General features: G+C 34.1%; 1 long non-coding RNA gene across 1 annotated transcript in view; it reads left to right on the forward strand.

The window, feature by feature from the left end:
- The first annotated feature begins 3,553 nt into the window (after positions 1–3,553).
- Positions 3,554–25,820, forward strand: part of LOC145249746 (uncharacterized) — a 91,603-nt gene continuing 69,336 nt past the window's right edge. The window contains exon 1 of the long non-coding RNA XR_013863573.1: positions 3,554–3,971. This is a non-coding gene — a long non-coding RNA (uncharacterized LOC145249746). The remainder of the gene's footprint in view (positions 3,972–25,820) is intronic.

Genomic DNA, 25,820 nt, shown 5'->3' on the forward strand with positions numbered 1-25,820 from the left:
CATCGACTATCTATTCATTGTACGAATTTATGCGGTTGCCGCTGTATAGTTTTACGATTAGTCAAATGTGTCGAAAAATTCCTTATCTTATGTTGCCGGGCATACTACTTGTGCTTGGTTGTTGGGGGCGTATGTTTTGTTAAACCGACATATAAGAAACCTCTGAATCACATTTTCACTAAATATGTGTGTAGACTGCATTTTCTTCAGAATCAGTTGCTTGTTCAATGGACGTTTAAAAACAGAAACATAATTTACTTTTGCTAAAAAACACGTAAATTTTCAAGTCTTATAAAATAGTTTGAACCTACAGAACACGTCATGCAAAAAAACAAAAAACAAGCAAACAAAAAAACAAAAAAACAAGCAAACAAACAAAACAAAAACACGCTATCAACTTACCGACAGTAGAATTTTCACAGCCCGTAGTTCGATCATTGTTGCTAAGCGACGACATGGAAAAATGACTTTACCGATGATAGATAAATTAAAATAACGGTTTCGATTATCGAGTATTGGTAATTATCGGAGGTATTCTGAGACAAAACTTGACTAAGATCATAACTTTTTTTTTTTTTTTACTGGATGAAAATTGAAGAAATTTTTTTTTTTACACAATATAGCCGAGAAGGTGATCTATAAATTATAATAATTGTTCAAAATTTGGTGGGAAAATGTGAGCGGTGAACTGCCACTTAATCATATCATTTAAAACACGGTAGTGTTTGAATGATATATATATATATATATATATATATATATATATATATATATATATATATATATAGAGAGAGAGAGAGAGAGAGAGTGGAAAGGTGAGAGAGAATGTGAGTGTGTGTGTGTGCACGCGCGTGTGTGTGTGGCTTGAGCTAGCAAGTGTATCTACGCCAGTATTCGAAACCCGAACCACATTCACATAATAAAGTTAATTTACTGAACAAAACTATTTTACACCACTTTTCGTACGTCTGTTTTACGAAGATTAATATAATGCTACTAAACCTTATGTCTAGAATCCTTTATTCCAATTTTCGTTAAAATCCATTAACGGATTCGTATGAGGGGATGCGTTTCTGTACCAATACGCATATTTGCCCAAATCTTTATCTTCACTGACGAACATATCTTTATTCCGCTTCAGCAGCCTATCGATCTCCAACTTGATTGCATCGGGTACCTTTGTCCCTTTCAAGTTTTCATCAGAAATCTTGTTCTTTTGTTTATGAGGTAATCACGGTAATGCTCTCAGCCCTATAACACCTAACTAATGTACAACCATTTCTTAAAGTGATCGTTTGATTCGTGTAAGTCATTATGATTAGCGGGAACCTGCGAAACCCGTGGAAGTTCACTACCGCATTAGCTACATACTGTTATGTCACTGAGATTGCTAACGTACGAGGTTCCTTCAATGTTTTCAGACCTTTTCCGTATGATCACTTTTATTGATAGTACACACATGAAACTCTAGCCCCTTCTAAGTAATCTCCTGCGGCTGCAATGCACCTGTACCGTTTCAACAACTTCTGGAAACGTTCATGGAAGTCCTTTTATGTGAGCGTGTTAATGACCCTCGTTAGAGCTTCTTTCATCTCCTTAATTGTCTCATGGAGACAGCCTCTAAGGTTTTTCTTGAGCTTAGTGAATAACCAAAAGTCACAGGGAGCAAGGTCTGGACTATATGGAGGGCGAGGAACTGCCTTAATGCCCATCTTGGTCAAATAGTCTGTGACAAGGATGGAGTTGTTGACTGGTGCATTGTCCTGGTGAAAATGCCACTTCCGGTCGAAATCTCTTTCTGAACTCCCTTAAAACCTCAACATAACATTCCTTGTTGACTTCTGTCCAGTGTGAACCCAGTGCATGCAGATCATGTCCGTGCTGTCAAAAAAAGAATTATCATAAGTTTCTTGGTGGATTTGCTCTGCTTGGCCTTATTGGGTCTGGTAAAGCTAACATGCTTCCACTAAGAACTCTATCTCTTAGTCTCCTATTCATAGTAGTAGATCAAACTTTCACCGCAGGGCACCAGAGCGTCAGGAACTGTATGATCTGAATTGATCAGCTCGACCATCTCCCTGCTGCCTCGTAATACAAAGATAACAAATAATAATTGCATAGTCCGAATCAAAAAGTGATATGTCAGCATAAATGCTATTTACGTCTAACTTTTAAACTCTCACATGCTAATTTTACATGCTAGAAGTATGGAAACAATGACGTCACAGAGTTATTTTCGTCAAACAAACAAAAAATTTCGAGACTATTTTTATTTTAACTCGTTGACCGTCTGATGAGAAGACGGATATTTGTTCGTGCGTTAAATGTTTCCATTGATGTTTAGTTTAACTGCAAGGCCACACTAATTGATATGACGTCATGGATATATGACGAGTCGTTTCAGTCTAATTTGTTGTCCTTGGTTTATTTTTTTAATTTTGTAATTGAGTGAAATCGTTTATTTCATAATAATCATGACACATCATCTGTAACTTTTTTCTTATGTAATTTAAACTTTCATAATCACCTATCCTGTGTGTGTGTGTTTCTCGCCTATACGTGACTCACATATCATTACTTCATTCATTAAAATTTAAAAAAAAAAAAAAAACATGGCGTAAAATAAGTATTACATGACCCTTGTAAATTTGAAGACATTTAATTTAAATGGCGTTGGCATCTTTCTCATTGATTAAATAATTTAAAGTTTTAGAAGCTATTGACTAGCCGTCCGGCGTGGCCTGGTCATAAAATACGCTTAAATATGATATTTTAATTTATGCAGATTTTATTATTATTATTATTATTATTATTATTATTATTATTATTATTATTATTATTATTATTATTACTATTATTAATATTATTATTATTATTAATATTATTATTATTATTATTAATATTATTATTATTATTATTATTATTATTGTTATTATTGTTATTATTATTATTATTATCATTATTATTATTATTATTATTGTTATTATTATTATTATTATTATTATTATTATTATTATTATTATATCCAATTCTCTGTTGATTACAATATTGTAGCTAATTCAGAGCAGTGGACGCCCAGCATTACCCGGTCGTAAAATACGCTTAAATATGATGTTTTAATTTATGCAGACTTTGTATTTATTATTATATAGCCAATTCTCTATTGATTATTATATTGTACCCAATGCAGGGTAGTGTCAAGCTGGCTTAATGGTTATCGTACTGGACAGACTATCTTTAAGTTTTGGTTTCAATCAATCTCAGCTCGAGTATTTTTTTTTATTTTTTTACTTACAAAAAGTGAACTGTTTAGAAAAAAACATAATACTCGCATGCACATGTCTGAGTTTCTGTATGAATTAAAATTTATTTATACATATTTTACGACCGGGAAATGCCAAGCGGCCTGCTTAAGCAACACATGATTCCGTTTGTATTGTGCTAGTAAGCAGGCCGCTTGGCATTGCCCGGTCGTAAAATATGTATAAATAAATTTTAATTCATACAGAAACTGAAACCATACAAACGGAATCATGTGTTGCTTACACTTATAACCAATATTTCGTTGTAAACGACCGCTGCTTCTATTAATCCTAATAAATATTATCGTTCAGCTTTTGATAATGAATTGATTATTTTTTCTTTTAATGGCTGGGATCGAGTAATTGCCAACCTCTTAATTTATTAATTACTAAAATGTTTGACATTTTATGGGGTTTTCAACACAGCAGGAAATCCTCTTTTAGATAATGCATCATAGACACGTTTGTTATTTGTGTTCATTAATGTGACTGGTCTGACAGCTATGGGTTAAAATCGGATGTTTGTTTAGATTGTCTATGTGTTGACTGTTTTTCATATTACATTTGAAACGTTACAAATATTAAGTTGATTGTTTTTTCTATTTATTTTGAAACGTTACAAATATTAAGTTGATTGTTTTTTCTATTTATTTTGAAACGTTACAAATGGTAAGTTGACTGTTTTTTTTTCTACTTATTTTGAAACGTTACAAATATTAAGTTGATTGTTTTTTCTATTTATTTTGAAACGTTACAAATATTAAGTTGATTGTTTTTTCTATTTATTTTGAAACGTTACAAATATTAAGCTGATTGTTTTTTCTATTTATTTTGAAACGTTACAAATATTAAGTTGACTGTTTTTTTCTACTTATTTTGAAACGTTACAAATATTAAGTTGATTGTTTTTTCTATTTATTTTGAAACGTTACAAATATTAAGTTGATTGTTTTTCTATTTATTTTGAAACGTTACAAATATTAAGGTGATTGTTTTTTCTATTTATTTTGAAACGTTACAAATATTAAGTTGATTGTTTTTTCTATTTATTTGGAAACGTTACAAATATTAAGTTGACTATTTTTTCTATTTATTTTGAAACGTTACAAATGTTAAGTTGACTGTTTTTTTCTATTTCATTTCAAACGTTACAAATATTAAGTTGATTGTTTTTCTATTTATATTGAAACGTTACAAATATGAAGTTGACTGTTTTTTCTATTTCATTTGAAACGTTACAAATATTTAGTTCACTGTTTTTTCTATTTCATTTGAAACGTTACAAATATTAAGTTGATTGTTTTTCTATTTATTTTGAAACGTTACACATATTAAGTTGATTGTTTTTCTATTTATATTGAAACGTTACAAATATTAAGTTGATTATTTTTTCTATTTATATTGAAACGTTACAAATATTAAGTCTACTATTTTTTCTATTTATTTTGAAACGTTACAAATTTTAAGTTGATTGTTTTTTCTATTTATTTTGAAACGTAACAAATATTAAGTTGAATGTTTTTTCTATTTATTTTGATACGTTACAAATATTCACTTGACTGTTTTTTCTATTTCATTTGAAACGTTACAAATATTAAGTTGATTGTTTTTTCTATTTAATTTGAAACGTTAGAAATGTTAAGTTGGCTTTTTTTCATTTTAAACGTTACAAATGTTAAGTGGCCGTTTTTCTATTTCATTTAAAACGTTACAAATATTCAGTTGACCGTTTTTTCTATTTCATTTGAAACGTTACAAATATTAAGTCGACTGTTTTTCTATTTCATTTAAAACGTTACAAATACTATTATGGCTGTTTTTCACATTTATCTTTAAGCGTTACTAATACTATGTTGGATTCTATTGTCTATTTTCTTTTTGAACTTTACAAATACTGGCTCGACTCAGAAATTATGAAACACTGCGAGAGCGTATTATTTAAATGCATTTCAGCACGGCCTAGCAGCGAGCGGAAAAAAATACTCAGTATATCCAGCGAGTCAGAAAATAACTCTTTAAAGAAAACAACAGAGAGGCAGGTAGATTCCTCATTTAATTAACATCCTGCAATTACAATAACAAGATACCATATAACTTAGACAAAATGATATATGAACATTAGGCACCGCCAAAAAGGGCCGAAAATCAAGTTCTTGTTGTTTTTTAAAACGAAATTACATTTATTAAAATCCATTATTTCTGAGTAACTTTTTTTTTCTAGAAAGATAAAACCCTGAATTTTATCATATAGAAAGCAGAATAATGTAAAACTTTTTCTACTATTTTTAATTAAATTTTAAATGTTAAATTTTCCCCAAAATTTAACAATTGGCATTTTTTGTTTTACACAAAAAACGTTTTTGAAAGAATTAATTTGTTTATTTCTTGTCTAACTAAGATTTAGGGTGATTTTCTATGAGAATATGCAAAAATATTATAATATAAGTACCTGGATTTCAAATAATTCCACTTATTCATATAGGCAACCAGTTACTTCGAGTCGATTTGATTACTGTTTACATTTGCATTTGATAAAAAGCAAACTACGGAAGACCAAAAAGCCAAAAAAAAAACTTATTTTTCAGTGACGAAAATTTCAATGTATTATTAACGCTGAGGCTGGCCAGTACCAGATGGGTGACCATTTGTATGAGTTTGGTTTTTAATGTATATGTGTGTGGGGGCCAGGCTCTCCAAAATGGGGAGGGGGTAATTTAAAGCAGAATAAAAAAAATATTTCAGCGCGTTTGGTCCACCGCAGTCGAAAGGCGGCAAACGTTTCCAAACTTGATCGAAAAAATAACGATATTTTTAACACAAAGGGCACAGTATTTAACGAATCTTTTTTTTTTGTATCGATTCTTCAAAGCATGCCCTGTTTAATAATGGTCATGCATTATTCGGCTCGCTAAAAAGAAATTGTTAATTTATTTATCAAATATTTTAAAATGGCTTTTTTCGTATAAATATTTAACAAATTTTTTTTTTGTTTTGCTTAACTTAAATTAATTATTTTACTTATCATATTCACCGATTTTCACACTTCAAAACTCAAAAGCGGGATAATTAAACACAATCGAAGTTCTGATATTCAGACATCAAAATAAGGTATGCAAACAAGATTTTTTTAAATCTATAATCCCGTCCCTTACAACAACATAATATGTTTTGTTCAGTTTCAGATGATTATTTTAAGCATATTTGAAACCCCATCAAAACAAGCAAAAAAATATATATATAAATATCGTTTATAAAAAAATAAGTACACTGTTATAAAGTTCATTATTCTATTAATAATCGCTGAAAATTTCGTATTGATTGGATAATTACCTGATTTTTGGTAGATTTTTAAAAAGACGGTCCGTCAAAAAGTACTTACCTGCCCCCCCCCCAGTTTTGGCGGTGCCTAATGAACATAAACGAGTTATTGAAATAAACAACAATGAAAATGTTCTTTTCGTCCATAACACAATTTTAATGTCGTTCAGGCCTCGTTTATGAAATAAATCTATAACAAAAGCCTTCTTTGCCTCACAGATTCGGCTATTATTTCCTTTCCACATTATTTAGCAACGCATATGATTTTGACATCTCAGACGAGTTCCCTGAAAATTATGATTAAGCGTAATAGCTTTCGTCTTTGGGAAGCACCATACTTTGACAAGCTTCAGGGTCAGACTTTCACCCCGATCTGAAATGATGCATTGATGCATATACATAAAAATCCTTTGCCAAGATCGCTGGAAAAATGGCTGAATCATTCTACCGCTCCAGTAGGTATCTCACTGCCGATGCAATCCTTTATCTGTACAAAAGCCAAGTACGTCCTAGAATGGAGTACTGTTACCACATCTAGGCAGGAGCTGTTCGGAGACACTATCCGGTCTTGACAGAGTTCAAAACTGAAACCTGGTGGGTAATGCCCTTTTCTCTTCTCTGCAACCTCTTTTACACAGAAGAGACGTCGCGAACATGTACCTGCTTTATCGTTATTTTTATGATGACTGCTCGTCTGAGCTTCAATTTATGATCCCTCCTTGCCAAACTTTCACACTCGTCTAGCTACAGCCACTATCAACAATTTTCCCCACTCTCTATCTATGCCTAAATCTAAACACAAATTGCATTAACAAAGCATCTTTCATAGAACTACCGCCTGTGGAACTCTGTTCCACTGGCCTACTTCCTAGCTGACTACAATACGGTCGTCTCAAGTTCAATGTAAACAAGTTATTACTGAGTCATCCCCTTAAATAATCAACTTATACGAAATTCACACTACTAACGATTACTACACTGTTATCCTCATGATTACCGTACACCCATTAACATTTATACTCGAATGGCTTTCGTGCCTTTATAAGTGGTCACCCTTTGTTATATATATATATATATATATATATATATATATATATATATATATATATATATATATATATATAGGGATGTCCAAAAAGTCACGGAAGGGTTGAAAATCTTTGTCGTTTTACCATTAACAGTTATTTTTTCTCTATTTCACAAATTTTACAGATTTTTTTAATTACTTTTGGATAAGTATACGATTGAACAGCATATGTGAAATTGTTTTAGCAAAATCAAGTGTCAATTTGGCGAAAACATTATCTCTCGTTATGACAATGTCAAATGGACACCAAGTTTGACCAGCCCCGACTTTTTCTTGTCGAGATATCTTAAAGAAAGAGTCTATGTTAACAAACATCAAACCCTGCAAGAATTATAGGAAAATATCAAGAACGAAATAAGGGAGTTAAATCGCAATCCAGAGATTCTGCAATCTGTCATGAATAATGTTTTGGAAAGAGCACAAATATGCGAAACTCAAAATGGGCAACATTTAAAAGATGATTTTTTTTTTCATAAATAAAGAAATAAATAAAAATTGTTTGAATTTTGCATTTTTTTTAAAAAAATTCCCAATGTCTTAGTCAGATTGTGTTAAAATTACAGAAAGATATCATCTATTTAAGTTCAATATCCTTCGGTGACTTTTAGATACCATATATATATATATATATATATATATATATATATATATATATATATATATATATATATATATATATATATATATAGTGGAAATGGTAATTAATAAAAACTGAAGAAAGTGCTCAATACTGTTGTAGAGCAAATATGCGTTTTATTTTTTATTACCGTATCTTTCTGTCAAGTTACATTATTGTTTCAGCTACCCGGTCGTTTTTTTTTTTTTTGACCGTCTGTAGCTTCCTCAGACTTTTACAGAACTGTTCGTTCAGATAACGAACATTTCTGTAAAAGTCTGAGGAAGCTGCAGACGGCCCAAAAAACGGCCGGGTAGCTGAAACAATAATGTAACTTAACAGAAAGATACGGTAATAAAAAATAAAATGTATATATATATATATATATTATCGTTAGCAGAACTTAGAAAAGATTTGGATCATTAAGATTGAGCCAGGCCAGCTACGAAGTGTTTTAGGTGATCCACGAGGCGCAACTTTGTGTCACACACACTTCAGATGTCACCATTTTCTGCGACAAACATATGCTTCACATGCAGGTTCAAGAAGGCATCTTACAGCAGGTTGCCGGTACACATTTACGTGGAGTACCTGCCAAGCGAGTTTATTCAGAGGTGCATTTACCTCAGTAAAGTAAACGCGCCCTCGGATACCAACCTGTTTTGTAGCGCAAAATCATTCACTTAATGAATCTATCCTGCCCTTAACTCATCAGAAGAAATAGCAATTATCAATCCATTAAAATAAAATAAAATGCATTTTAGCATGATTAAAAAATCTGAAAATTGGAAGAGAAGTTGCAATTAGCTTTTATTTTTTATTTTATTACGCTGTTTTGAATTTTCAAGTCAAGTTTAATATATGGATCAATTACTCCATCAGCCCATAAAGCACACCAAGCAATGACTTTTATGAAATAATGGTGTTTCGATTAAAGCTTGTGGATTATTATCATTCCAAATTCAGCAATTCTGTTTAACTAAAAGTATCATTGAAGAAAAGTTTGAAAGGAAATTTTAGATCGATGGCAGTTTATTTCGGCCCATTCACTAAATGTTCGGCATTTGTTATTTCGTTCTCCACTCTTTGTAAAAGCTTTGCGCAAATCTTCCGCATCTTCAGTTCCTCACGAATACTTGCGTGTACAGTTCCCACACTGACATCAAACTGTGCACTTATTGTCTCTATAAAGACACGACGGTTCTTATCCATGAAATTCTTTATTTGGCCAATCAACTATGGTGTTATGACTTCTGTACTCCTCACAAAACTGTCATCATCTTTCACAGACTCTCTGCCTTTCTTGAATCTCTTATGCCACTCAAAAACTGATGCTCAATTTATGTAGGATGATCCAAAAGCAGTCTGAAGCATTCCATACGTTTCTGTGGCATTTTTCCAAGTTTAAAACCGAATTTTATTGCATATCGTTCTTCTAAAGTGCCATGACGTCCAGATTGCATTTTTGAAATTCACTAGTTGTGGCAATAAGGCTCTAGTAGGGTGTGTTCCAATTACTGCTATAGCTGTTGATTTGAATCGGAAATCATAAAAATATGGTCAATCACCTCATAAGATGTATAGCAATAACATACTGAATTTTCAAGAGTCTACGACGATTTAAAATGCTTGTACGAAAAGTCTGGAAACTTATTGAAGGCACCTATATTTTCATAACTTACTATACATCATAACGTACTATATATATATATATATATATATATATATATATATATATATATATATATATATATATATATATATATAGCACGTTATGGTGTGTAGTAAGTTATGAAAATATATATGGCAATCAAGCTACATGGAATTAGCGTTTTATTCTCATAAGAATCCGCCAGGGTAATATATGAGATATGTTTTGTTATAAGGGCTATATTTCTATTGAAACACATTGATGTGGAGAGACACTCACAGTCAGAATAGAGGAAGTAGAAAGTAAAAACAAACTGCAAATATTCTGACCCGGATCTTAAATATTTTTCGAGGAAACCCAATTCATCATTAAGTGCTTCCGTTTTTCAAATATTTTTGTTTTCAAACAGTCATTCCCATCCGGTATTTTTTTTTTCTTGGTCACCATCTTTAACTTAGTTTCAGAATGCAACCGATTTCTATTTTCTATTCATAATATATAAAATTAATTCAGTCAGAGTTTTGAAAGTTAGACTTTAACAGCAATGCAGTTAGCAAATCGATGATTGATACGACTAGCCAGTCATCACTTTGAATTCTTCAGAATAAAAAATTGATATCACAATCAATTTCATCGATTACAGATTCTTTCCGGTCCGGTAACTATTTAGAATAAACGTGAGATAAATAGCAAAAAAAGTTTTTAATATGAATATTAATACACAAAGAAAAATATTTATAGGGGGATAGATATATATACCCCTATAAATATGTTTTTTATATTGTGTATTTATATTCATATTAAAACCCTTTTTTTTCTATTTATTTAAAAAGAAAATACAACTTTGTTATATATGGGTTGTGGAATTGCATTCACTAGTAAAAGATCTAGCTAATTTGCATATTTTTTTAAACATTCATTTTACTTAATTCCCTATTAGTTTTTTTTTTTCGGTTTTCTTGTGGGATGATCATCTTCAGTTAACTATTACGTGTAATTATATTCATGCAGATATTCTACATGATTTATAGTTGCGTAATATTTGCGTAAAAAGGTTATAGTAAACACAAATCTCTTTCTATATATATTTATGTATGCGTATCTATATTTGTTTAAAAACTTTGCCTACCAAACAACTCGCTCAGATTTGGTCTACAGACATAAAACTTGATATATATAGGGTATTTGAACCTATACGAAACTTTATATTTGGGTTTTAGCTAATCGATGCAAAAGTGTAAAAATTAACAAAATGGAATTCGTTAGGTAATGATCGAACGACGGCATTACGAATATGTATGCGTAACGTAATAGTTATTGGTTCATGTTTTAGCCTCGCAGCAAACATGTCTTCATAGCTAAGGCACTAACGTCAAAGGAAAAAGTAAATTGTAAAATGTTAAAATGTTATTTGAGAGGGGTGATCTAGAGATTTCAGTCTTACTGGAAGTTTAAATCCATAAATATTTATTATATATATACTTAAAATTGTGATATTGTAAAACAGTAAGTAGATGCTTAAATGTGTTTCTCTTTTCGAATTGAAATTTCTTGTAAGTGAACTTATTAACCTCCCTAGCATCTAATGCAATGGTGCATTTGACAATGTTTTTCATTATGATTTCAACAAGTGGTTAGAAGCGCCGATTTTTCTCTAAGCGATCGAGTTTCAATCCCGTCTTCAGACAGTGGCTTGTTTAACTGCATCGAACAGATGTGATACATTACGAAATTTCTCGCAGATTCCCGTGTTTTTTTTGTTTGTTTTTGTTTTTCATTTTCACCCCAAACAAGGCACATTGCCACTTTGGTGTAGGGGGCTACTATCAGGGGCAACAACTACTGGGGTACTATGTAGGGATTTGGGCAGCAAGATATCGGTTTACGTTACACAAGTCGAGTTCGATAGAAAGATTGCGAAGTTCGACGAAATATACCCGAAGAAGGTCGGAGGTTACATCGACCGAAGCATTATAAAAAAAATCACACTCAAGATGAGAACAGTAGTCCGAAGAATCGAAATAATATGAATATAAAGTTAGATTTCTACACATGTTTTTACTCATTTTTATGGACCGTTTCGGCGTCATTTCTCTCTGATAGGTTCATAAGAGAAGTGAGTGATGGGCAGAAATCAGAAGTTCACAGTATTAATGCTGGAGTCCTTCAGGGGTCTATCCTGGACCCAACTCTCTTCCTGATCTGCAGCAATGATCTCCCAAATCACATCCCAAGACCATTAGTAGACATTTATGCTGATGACACTACTATCTATGGCAACACTTCAAAGGCCATAAATGACAAAGTTCTCTCTGATTGTCTCTCTTCTGGTTTTGAACATGTGGTGCAATGGGGAAAGGGCTGGCTGGTTAATTTTAATGCATCTAAAACCAACATTCTATCTTTGTATCACCAATGTTCTGACGCCTGTCTGGCATCATTTGAAATAAATGGCTCTCCTCTTGAGGAGGCTCCATGTTTTGAAAAGTTTTTGGGTCTGACCTTTACTCCTGATCTGAAATGGAACACGAACATCAAATCGTTTTCCAAGTTCACTGGAAAAATGGTGGGATCGTTCTACCGCTCTAGTAGATATCTTATTGTCGATGCAATTTTCTACCTCTATGAGAGCCAAGTATGTCCTCGGATAGAGTACTTTTGCTCCATCTGAGCAGAAGCTGCCGGAAGCACCTTAGACTGCCTTAACAAAGTTCAAAATAGATTTCATAGCCTAGTAGGGCATGACCTTTTCTCTTCTCTGCAACCTCTATCCCACAGAAGAAACGCTGTGGCCTGTCTCTGTTCTATCGTTATTTTCATGGGAAATGCTCATCTAAGCTTCAATCTATGACCCCCCTCTCACCGAAATTTCACGAAAAACACTCGTCTTTCTGAAACCACCATCAATAATTTCCTCCCATTCTTTATCTGTGCCTAAACCTAAACGTGGATTCCATGAACAAAGATTCTTTCTTAGAATTGCACGCCTATGGAACTCTCTTCCGTTGGCCTGCTTTTCAGCTGATTATAATATATTTGTCTTCAAGTCTAACGTAAACAAATTTTTGATGAGCCGTCCCCTTAAGTAATCCAATTTACAAAATTTCCATTACTAACGATTACCACGATATTGTCTCATTGACTACTGTACACTGATTAACCCTTATCCTTGAGTTGCCTCCGGTCCTTGATAAGTGGTGTCTCCTTTATAAAATAAAAAATATATTTCTTATGCTTCTTATTGAACCTACATATATGGATGCTTTAATATAAGGCTGCTGCGAATTAGGTGGCCTCTCCCTACCGTGCTAGAAAGCTACTTACGCCTGAAATTGTCCTGTACCTCTATAAGGTAACCATTCGCCCATGTATAGAGTATTGTTATCACATTTGGGCTGGTGCATCTGCTACTAGTCTCTCACTCCTGGGCAGGATCCAAAAGAGAGTCGTCAACCTGATAAGTCCTGAACTGTCATCTAAGCTTCAGCCTCTGTCCCATCGACGAAATGTTGCATCCCTCTGTTTGTTCTATAAGTATTTTAATGGTGAATGCTCTGGCGAACTACAAGCACTTGTACCCCCTCGACGTAAATACCCCCGACAAACCAACAAGCTGCAAAATCCCACCCTTACACAGTAGAGACCCCTAGGTTTAAGAAAGCCTTCAACTCCAATAGTTTCTTCTCCAGAACTATTAGACTTTGGAACTCCCTTCCGGGATTTTGCTTTCTTAACTGTACTGACATGCAGAAGTTCAAGGGTAATGTGAACAGACATCTTGCTACTCATCTCCCTTCATAATATCCCTACAACTTATGTCCCCGGTAATAGCCTCCTACTTCAAAGTGGCAATTAGTGTAAGTCACGGGAAACGGATGTTTTTAGAACGCTCCTCTCTCTCTCTCTCATTGAGTAAGGGATAGGGGGTGATGGAGGTAGTCTTTAAACCTGCCATTTAGTTTATTCTTATTTGTTTATCTTTTAAGTTAAATTTGGATTTGGTATTGCTTTTCTTAAAAACATCCGTTTTCCCGTGACTTACCTTGTACGTATATATATATATATATATATATATATATATATATATATATATATATATATATATATATATATATAGGAAAACTGGTAATTAGTAAAAACCTGAAGAAGGTGCTCAATACTATTGCAGAGCAGATATATATATATATATATATATATATATATATATATATATATATATATATATATTATCGTTTTATCTGTTTTAGTTACATATGTTTCTGCTACCGGATCGTATTTGCGATCGAGCAACTTCGTCATACTTGAACAGAAGTGATTATTATGATTCAAGTCTGACGAAGTTGTTGGATCGCAAATACGACCCGGTAGCAGAAACATGTGTAAGTAAAGCAGATAAAACATATATATATATATATATATATATATATATATATATATATATATATATATTCACAGCCAAACAACGTTGCAGCTCACAAGAGCCATGACAGCCAAGAAACCGGAAGTCCAAGACTCCAGTTTCGCCTTCATTTGGGCTCATCAGTTAGACATATCAAACCCGAGATTCGAAACCCCAGCCTCTTGGATGCAAGGCAAATACTTTGCCAATTAAACAAACACCCTGCACACAAGAACGTCTACTGACTAACACAGATCAAGCAAACCGCAGCGAAAATCCGACTTTGGAATGGACCTACTTCGTTTCGACAGGAGACAGTTGAAAATTCCTACTTGTGACATCGGCTTGGGTTATAGCTGGTTGGATGACCAGGTTCCCTGTCTATTTGGCTTCAAACATATTCAATACGTATTTTATTTTTCAAATTTCAGTCAACGCTTCTAACGAATAAAAAAAAAACATACCCAGATTTTCAAATCGCGCGGCCAGGCGTTACCTATCCGACCTTATAAAACACCACAGTTAACATCACGTGGGCTCTTCATTCAACTTTCTTCAACTTAACATCATGGCGAAGAAAATGTGAAAAAAAAAACCCATAAAATATTGACAAGAATGTTTACTCTGAAATATATTTCATAAAAATAAACACTTGTTTATTTTTGTAACTTCGCGTTGCAATTTTGGTTTCAAACCTATTCAATACATATTTCATATATATATATATATATATATATATATATATATATATATATATATATATATATATATATATATATATATTCCAATTTCCAAAGGACCTTCAATAGGTACCAACATTTAGATTTAAAATAAAGAATGTGTATAGTAAGACATATTAAAGAATATGAAAACAGTTTTAGTTCTTTCAGTACGTCAAAATGTCGCTACATTTTAGAGATCTGTTTCGTTCCACCGAAACAATCAATTATTATGATGTAAATATCGAATCTGTTCATATGTATACTCATCAGAATACAGGCTAAAAAGTTACTTACGTCTTAGAGTATCATACAAGGCCACTATTGTCCCTTCCATGGAGGATTGTTGCCACATTTAGGCTAATGCATCTCCTACCAGTCTCTCACTTCTAGACAGGATTAAAAAAAAAGAGTGGCCAACCTAATAGGTCATGCAGTGTCAATCAAACCCTAACCTCTGTCCCATCAACGAAATGTCATATCCTTATGCATATTTTATAAGTATGTTAATTGAAGGTGCTCCGACGAACTTCAAGCACTTGCGCACCTCGATGTAAATATCTTCAACTAAGCCGGCAAGCAGCAAAATCCCACCACTACACTGTAGAGATATGTGTATATGTGTATGTGTGTGCATGTGTGTGTATGTATGTGTGTGTATGCATGTGTGTGTATGTGTGGGTGTATGTGTGTATGTGTGTGTGCGCAGATCATGATGTTGTAATCATTACATCATTAAGGACGAAAGTCTCGACATTTAATAATAAATGTTTAAATTTCAACTGTCTTTCTCGCGATTAACGTTGGCCGAGAGGTCTGTTCTTTGCTAATGGAATCAGCGATGGCTTCTTGGCCGGGTTCGAATCTCCCGACCGGCTGTAATCATGACTCCCTGCACTGATGATTCCGGATAGGATGAAACACTAGTGTCTGTAGATATTTAAAAATTATTATTATAATAATAATTATACTACAATTTCCAGGGTACCTTCAATAAGTACCAACAACGTGATGAGTTTCAGAAAGTCTTCTAAAAACAAATCATATCAATATCAAGGAGTATAAATCAGTCTCCGTTTACAATCGAGTTAACACCTTCGCCAGCCTGTTTTTATCGCACTATAATCACCGCTGTGTTTTGACGACCACCCGCGTCGATCAGAACAATAGCTGTAATTATAGAATCTTTATTTCAGCACCATCAACACGGTGAGGATGAGGATGGAGGTGAGATGCGCATCTTTCTCTCCCGTCGTCGTCTCGGCGTATACACAAATAATCTAGTTGATTTTATCTTCTATTTCTCTCCTCTCTCCCCGCGTCCACGACCTCGTCACGTTGGCTACTCATCATCCGGGCGGCCATAGCGTAAACAACTTCCCTGCACGTAAGTCATGCTGGAAGACCCGGTTGCTGATATCGGTCACGTGATGACATTCATTCTTGCATCTCGCTAGGTGGCACGTACACACCGGCTGAGTGTGAATGGATGCTGGGAATAAATGAATAAAAGATGAAGGGATGAATGGATGTAAAAGACCAACAGCTATTAAATCGACGCCTAATCCTAAGCGGTTTTCGTTCGTTAATCATTCAAGATTTGATTAACAGTTTATTTTTAGAGCTTCGATATATATATATATATATATATATATATATATATATATATATATATATATATATATATATATATATATATATATATATATAATTTTGTTATATTGCATTTTTTATTAATATTCCCAATCAATTCGTTCAGTATAGCAAAACTTCGGTACATTACAGATGTTTCGTTTACGTGGAACAATCAAAGTATTTTAACATTGATTTTTTTTCTTACATATCCTCATTAGAAAAAAACCCAGAAATTTTCTTAGAAAGGAGCATGACCAAAAATTTAAACACACGATATGAGTTCTATATATCTTCTATTTTCAACATTACGTGATCATGCTTCTTTCTAAGAAAATTTCTGGGGGGGGGGGTTCTATAAGTATACGTAAGTAAAAATTCAATGTCCACATAAAAATATTGATTGTTTCTGCGTAAATGAAACAGACCTGCAAAGCAACGAAGTTTTGATATTGAAAGAATTGATTTGTTGTCGGAACTTGGAATATAGCGAAATTGATATTCATTTGTATATGCGCTGTTGGTATATTTAAAAAGCAGGGATTCTAAACAAAAAAAGATGGGTATGCACAGAGTGAAGTATAATCGCAAAAGCGTATTTTCACAAACACACACACACACACACACACACACACACATATATATATATATATACACACACACATATATATATATATATATATATATATATATATATATATATATATATATATATATATATATATATATATGTAGTCTTTGAAGTTTCTTTAAAACCTTTAGAACTATTTCAAAAAATATCTTTCGTTGGAAAATTATTTTGTCAGTAAGTCAATTAATTACCAGTATCGCTGAATAGTTTTACTCGCATAAACAAACAATAGTACTAATGTTCTTAAAGGGATCATCAGTTGTTTACCATGAAACACACTTTAGGGGATTTAAAAACAAAACAGTATATTAAATCATATTAAAGTATATTGATCACCACTTTCCTAAAACACATGAACAAAATATATTTATACTGGATCTATTTTTTCCTCCAGATAAATTAGGTTAACCAATTCATGTCATTTAATTAAATATATATATATATATATATATATATATATATATATATATATATATATATATATATATATATATATAGTAATTTATAAAATATATATGGCGATTAAGCTACACTGAATATTCCGCGTTTCATCCACTCTAGGACTCTTCAGGCTTATACATAAATAGTCTAGTTGCCAAGGATAAGCCTGAAGAATCCTAGAGTGGATGAAACGCGGAATATTCAGTGTAGCTTAATCGCCATATATATTTTATAACTAACTAGCTCTACCTACGTATTGAGCACTTTTGAAGTAAATACTTAAAGTTTACGCATACATTTATACTTTCGTATATTAATTTTATGTGAGTAAATGAAGTAGTTATATATATATATATATATATATATATATATATATATATATATATATATATATATATATATATATCGAATTTCAACGTATATGCTTCAAGCAATTAAGTTGTCAGAAATCCACAAAGTTAATTTGTTTATAGTGATGATGGCTTTGTGTAGGACCACCTGCACTTTTTGGAACAATTTTCTTTGTCATAGAACACGGTCACTTTTCCATTTGATGTTATCGGTGGTGGTTCATGTTCCCAGATGTTCGTCGATCTGTCAAGTTGCATCTCTCCACAGATCTTCCAATGGAGATAATTACATACTTTGTTGTGACGGGCAGTGTAAAGGCAATATTTTTCTTCATATTTGCTATGAATTGGTAAAAGCTAGATTAAGATGGAATATACTGTACTCCTTCTTTCTTTAGCTAAATAAAAATTAAATGTTCTCAAGAACGTCGTTGCTCTTGGATACAGCGAAAAGAGGATAAACGTAGCCCCTTTAAGACAAAAATGAGAAATTTCAAATAAGTGAATATTAATAAAAAAATTTGTTTTTAAATAATACATGTGTCTGATCTTTTAACTGTCATGTTTTGACTTTCATTTTCTTCGTGCTTCTAAACGGCGGGTTTCTATAAATGTGCATCAAGCACTAACACACTGAACTGGACGATGCAACCTCTATCTTCGACAACTAGAGACTACGCCAAACACATAGCAGGTAAGAAAAAAAAATAATAGTATTGTCTTAACCTTCCTTTAGTATAAGTCAAAAATTAGAAATTTTAAATGAATGTTCCTATTTACAATGCCTCCCCACGGGACAGAGTTAAACACCAGGGTCGTTTTTTAACGTGGAGAAAAGGAACAAAAATAAAAATTGCCTCAGTCGTGAAGGATTTCTCCTCCACTGACAGAGAACAAGAAATTGAAGTGTAGCATCTGAAGAACAGATACTAGACTTTGATCTTGTCCCGAAGGCCAAGAATGTTGTTGGAAATTTTAAATGAATGTTGCTCGTGTCTGATCGTCATATTTTGAATTTAATTATTTTGTTTCAATCAGTTTGAAGAGATCAAAGAGCTCCCTTTAGAAGTTAACACTCTATTTCGTTATTATTTCTATTCATATCCATCCATCCATACATACTTCCGTTCAGTCTTGAAAGACAATGGATACCCCTTAGGGGCAGTAGCGCATGTAATTGTGAGGCAAGGGTTGCGCAATCCTCAACCACACCGCCCCTGAATCGACACTGTTTTGGTCCAGTGGCAAGAAGAAGACCAGGGCGACTGGAAACAATGCCGAGATAAGCAGAGAGCACATACAGCACCTGAAAGTCCCAAATGGTCACCCATTTAGTACTGACCAGGTTCAACGTTGCTTAACTTCAGTGATCCAGCGGGAACCGGTGTAACAACGTGATTATGTCGTATATATACGTATTATATACATTTATATCAGCGAGGTCCTTTTAAGGATAAAAATACCTTTTGGGACTGTTACATGTACCTCGTTACAGCTTTGTCATCCAGAGAGTGCAGAAGTCATCTCCTTCTCACGTCAGACTAGTTTGCAGAGCGGCCAACAGTGACTCTGTATGTACCTATTTACTATGCCTCCCCACGGGACAGAGTTAGACACCAGGGTCGTTTTTTAACGTGGAGAAAAGGTACAAAAATAAAAATTGTCGTGAAGGATTGATCCTCCACCGAAAGAGAACAAGAAATGGAAGTGCAGCATCTGAAGAACAGATAGTATTTATTTGCTCCCCCACCGAGCAAATTAGGCACAAGGCCAATTTTTAATGTGAGGAGTGAAGGGAGGGGGAAGGGAAAAAGGGGACCAGCTCTCAAGAGGTGGGAAATGGGAGCTGGTTAAAGGTCAGGCATGTGGGGTTGCCCCCACATCTGGTCTTTGCTAGTCATAGCTGGTCTTTGCTAGTCATAGCTTGCAGCATCTGCCGGAACAGATACTACACTTTGATCTTGGCCCAACTGTATGTAGCTCGCATTCAATTTTTATCTCCCTCCCGACGGTGGGAAAGTGTTACACAAAGTCGAGAAAGTTGGAGTCAAAAAGCCAGCGCCCTAAAGAGAAGAGCTCTCTAGTCATTTTTTTTTTACTCACCTTCACCCCAAACAAGGCATGTTGTCACTTAGACGCAAGGAGTTACTAATTGGGACCATGAATAAGAAAGATTAAGATGTTGTTTACGTTGCATTTGAACTTCTGCATATCAGTATAGTCAGGGAAGCGGGTAACGGGAACGATATTCCAAAGTCTAGCTGTTTAAGGTAAGAAGCTATTAGAGTATAAAGTTTTCTGGCATTTAGGGACCTCAACAGTGAAGGGGTGCGATTTTGCTGTTAAGCAAGTTTGTCGGGGATATGTACGTCGAGGAGGCACAAGTGCAACAAGTTCATCAGAGCACATTTCATTAAAATATTTGTAAAACAGGCACAAGGACATCATTGCGGCGATGGGACAGGGATTGGAGCTTAGTTGACAATGTGGGACCTATTAGCTTGGATACCCTTTTTAGGACCCTATACCAGAGGGGGAAACTAGTGGTAGATGGACTAGCCCAGATGTGGCAACAATATTCCATGCATGGGCGAATGGCGGCCTTGTAGAGATACAGGATACTCTCAGATGTGGATAGTTTTCTAGCACGATAGAGGGAGCCCACCTTCCTTGCTAACCTTCCCTGCCAACAATACCTAGACAACTCAATCAACATCTTTTTTTTTTTTTTTTTCAATTTTTTTATCAGTTTGTTCAAGCTGGGGATGGGGCATCCTATCGGATGCTAAACATTCACCAGCTATCATATATTCCAATCGAGAGATCTTTTTAAGATCCCGGCTGTCACTTAAAGTGCAATTTCTCTTGCATTTGGTTCACCGAATATATTTTCCAGGTATTTTTGAAAATTTTTTTCATGAGTCCAGTTACTTCTATAATTACTGGAGTGATAGAGATCTTCCTAAGATTCCAGTTTCTTTTCATGTCATTTGGTATTTCGTTATCTTTTCTCTCTCAGCTCATCCTAGTATCATCTGGAACACTAACTTCTACTAAGGTTGTTTCTTTCTCTATCTTACCCTATATTACTATTCAGGGTTAATAGCTCTGTTTTAAGGTGCGTAGTTATAGAAATTTTCTGATTTTTTTAATTTATTTTATTTCAGTAAGTTTTAAGAGATCAAGGGAGCTAACTCTTGATTCCGTTACGATTTAAATTTATATCCGAGGGCTCTTTTTAGAATAAACGTTGTTCCCTTTATGACTGCTATTTGTATTTAGTTACAGCTTGGTCTTCCAGGGATTGCTTCTAAGTATTTCTGAAGATTCGTTTTTTTATTAAGCCAGTTGCTCCTATGACAACTGGTATGATTTTTATTTCTTTCAGAGATCATCTCGTTTTTAGATCTTTTTTTTTTTAGGTCCTGATATTTTGTTAGCTTTTCCCGTTCACCTCTATTTAGGCCACCATTATTTGGGACTGTGACATCGATAATGATCGCAGTTCCTTCGGGCTTGTTCCATATTACAATGTCTGGTTTGATGCCCTTGTTTTATGTTGGTTGGTTGTTTTTGTTTTACGGCATATCAACCCTTTTCAGGTCATTTAATGCCGAACCCAAAGATTTTGAAGAAAAATTTTTTAATTGAATATATTTGTTGTTTTCAAGTCGGTTTCTATTCAACCCATAGTTGGGACCCTAATAGGTACTACCACTCCGGGTCAGAGTGGACCTGGAAGCAATGGTAATTAAAGGGTGGCTCCACACTCCCCAAAGCCGGCAAACTGGAGCCTCACCACTGGACATAGTTTAAGGTCATATCCAGGACCGGCTTGTTTTATGTATCTGCCCGCCTGTATGTCTTTGTCATAGAACATTGTCATTTCCACATTTGATGTAATCGGTGGTGGTTCATATTCCCAGATGTTCATCGATCTGTCAAGTTGCATCTCTCCACAGATCTTCCAATGGAGGTGCTTACATACTTTGTTGTGGCTGGCAGTGTAAAGCCCATCTGCCAATAAAATTGGGTATGCAGATATTATGTGGCTTGGGCTCTCAATCGCCGATTGACAAAACTTGCACTGGCCATTTGCTTGAATGCCAGCCATTTTTTAAATCCATTTGTGAGTAAGCCCTGATCTTAACTGGCTACAATGAGTCTTTCCTCATCAAATGGAAGTCTCCCACTCTTGAGCCATTGGAGTGAAGCATCCTGTCTAGATACTCCTAGTTAAGCTCCTCCAGGAACTTTTCTGCTAAGTGTAGTATCTGTTGTGCTACTGTAAATACAGAAAATTTTCGAGATAATGATTACCATAACCGGTATACTCTTTATTTCATTCAATCATCCTGGAATCTAGTTAGCTAGTTGCATTCGACTATATCGAAGCCAGAGTCATTCGGGTTGTTTATATCAATTATACTTCAAAGACACACAAAGCAGACGCTCAAATTTCACAATAAAGTCTGAAAGTTTACCTATCTATTGGGGAATTTTGAAGGGTTGGATTCGTTTCGTTTCGTTTTGTTCCGTTTCGTTCAAAATATTTACTAATTTTTTTTTAAAATTTGTGCGAAAACGAAACGAAACTTTTTGTATCGTTTCGTTTCATTCACCCTTTTCGTTTTGCTTCGTACATTTATAAGTATTTAATTACAACAAGAATGTCTCAAAAGGTACCAAGGCTTAACAAAAACTATGAAACATGAAAAGTTATTATTAGTACAATAAAAAAAAAATTATTAATCAGATTGAGTAATTTGACAAAGTAATTTTATAAAAAACTTCATAAATCAATGAAAATTTAAATTCCACGTTATAAGAACATACAATGAACATTAATTGCAATTTGTAGGTTGTATTATAAAAACGAATAAAACGAAACGAAATTTTACTAATACGAACGAAGGAAACATATTTTGTAAAGTTTTTGCTACGAAAATTAAGACCCCCCCCTCCACTTGAGCCTTCCTGGCTACACTCTTGCTTGAAACGTAAGGGGCTACTATTTGGGATCATTTCTAACAGGAGACTGTGTGTAGTTGAGCAGTGAGATATCTGTTCACATTACATTTAAACTTTTGCAGTCAAGGAAGCAGGAAACAAGGAGAGATTTCCAAAGTCAGACAGTAGGAGAGAAGAAACTATTAGAGTAAAAGTCTTTCCGGTGTCTCAGGGCCATCTGGTTTGATAGCCTTGTCTCTATAGTGAATAACTGTCCGTGTGTGGGAAAAAGTCACATCCTTCTCGCGATGTCGTCCAACTTCATCAATGAAAGAGGCTGGGATCTTCAAAGGGTGTAAACGAGTCTTTCATTCAACGGTCGTTTAATCATAACGATTGCATATCGATCAATGAAAGAAATACAGAAAAGCGATGAAAGGTTGTTGCGCGTTGATAAATATGAATGAATGAATTTGATCGATGCAATTGACATGAGTCAAAACGGGTGGATATTTCATAATACAGGTGTAACACCGACTTTCCGGCAACATAGGGTCCGGAACCTTTTTGTTGTAATGGAAGAACCTGTCACCCCCGGCGTTGGGCTATCACATATTATAAATACGACTCCACACAACGAACTGCAGAATCGATCCTACTACGGAAAGAGAATACCCTCCCATTATTTTTAATGTTACAAGGTTCGTCTCCTTACTGCTTCGGTTGCTTGGAAACCTGGGTAGAAAATACCAATCAAGAATCGTGTGACAATCATCCCGACAGGTGAGGGGTCAGGAACTAGCCTTAGCACCTGTCGAACTGAGATACGCCGCATGGGTTTTACCTAAGAGGTTTATCCTCCTAGGTTTTGCCACGCGGCTTTTTGGTGGGGCAAGTTTATTGTTTGCTACCTGAGGCACCCCTGCGGGGGAATGCCGACAGGGATGCTCAGGTTATTTTTATTAGGTCAGTGACCCTCCTTTAAGGGTGCTGGCTTGAACACCCCACTTTATGAGCTTGTGTGGCAGGCAGCAAGTAAATGTCTACTAAGGAAAGACAAGTGGACGTTCGGACGATCGACTCCCATAGTGTTCATAATGTGGACCCTTTATAGTTGTACCTTTATCACAAACCTTATTGGATCATTCATCTATAAGTATAAAAATTTAATACCTTACTTTGTAAAATGTATAAAAGTACACTTTGAAGATAAGTAAATTTCAAATTGAATCTTGTACCTTTATTTTTAAAGCCTATAGTAAAATCATTTTTAACAATTTTCATGCCTTGGATGAAATGCTTTTCTAACTTGTATCCTATCTTTTTAAGATTATATTTTATTTAATTTATTAATTTGGATTTAAAAAAAAAAGATGAATGTGGTTTTGTATGTATTTATAAAAACTCTCCTACTCTCTATTTCAGATTGTATTTCTCCTCACACCACAACTCATTTTTTGCAACCCCCTCTTTGTATTATTACAGGTCTGAATATTCTCTCTGTTTCAGTTTGTAATTCTCCTCAGACTACAACTCTTATTTGCAACTCCCTCTTTGTCATACATGTCTGAATAATGAGAAAATCTTAATTTTTTTTAACAAAAACTTAAAAATAACTTTTAGATTAATTTTTTTAAAACTTTTCAGAATAGAAAATCTTTACAATTTAATAAGGAACATATTTCATGTAGGTTTCATTAAAATATTCAGTAGATAACGAGAAAATAGAGACGAAAATTTCAAAAGGAGTGTATAACTGGTTACGCTCAATAGTAGTCCTCGCTAGTGAAAGACTTTGTTATTCTATTATTATTTAAAACATTTTGTGTCCTGCGCTTTCGCGCGAGGACTAATATATATATATATATATATATATATATATATATATATATATATATATATATATATGATGGCTTCTCCCATCGATTTCGATGCATGAGCTTCCGCCACAACAACTAAGTTGCTCGGAAATCCAAACAGATAATTTGTTCATAGTGGCGAAGGCTTTATGTAGAACCGACCACATATTTAAGTATTACTGCTAACCTTTGTCGGTGCAGATGATTGCCACAGGACAGAGTATACAGTACACCGCAGGTTTGTACATCAGATTTTCCTTCTCCTAGATGCATGTCTTAACGAAGACTGGGGGTGCATCTCTTCCATTGAATTAATGCGCCCCCCAGATACAAACCTGGGAATTTCTACGACTCGGCGCAGAGTATATATATATATATATATATATATATATATATATATATATATATATATATATATATATATATATATTTTGTCCGCCATTTGACAGGGATAATGTTTTACTTAAGAAAGTCGAAAATAATCCTGACTTTTTATTTTAAAAAGTGCATGAGCTGTACATCATATTTTTGTAATTAGCCGTGTTATGTGCATCCCAAGCTAAATGTCTTATTTTATGTTGGGAGTAGTACATTGGGGAAGGAGGGTGAACTACTCGTGGCGTCGTGTAGGGTTACAAGCGAACACTGCAGGCTGAGCTAGTCGACTTCCAGAGTTGTCTACCTACCTTGATGAAAGGTATGAATCCGGAAAGTCTCTGTACGGCTATTGGTTAAATAGCAATATAGACTTAAACTCTCAAGCCTTGGGAGTGCAACTAACCTACGAGAAGGAAAAATCCGTAATAGCACCAGACTTATTCTGTTTATCCCGGATTTATTTACAGTCGTTCTAGACGGCCCCTTT

The sequence above is a fragment of the Euprymna scolopes genome, chromosome 28 (assembly GCF_053919585.1).
Source record: "Euprymna scolopes isolate OS-2025 chromosome 28, ASM5391958v1, whole genome shotgun sequence".
Taxonomy (NCBI): domain Eukaryota; kingdom Metazoa; phylum Mollusca; class Cephalopoda; order Sepiida; family Sepiolidae; genus Euprymna; species Euprymna scolopes.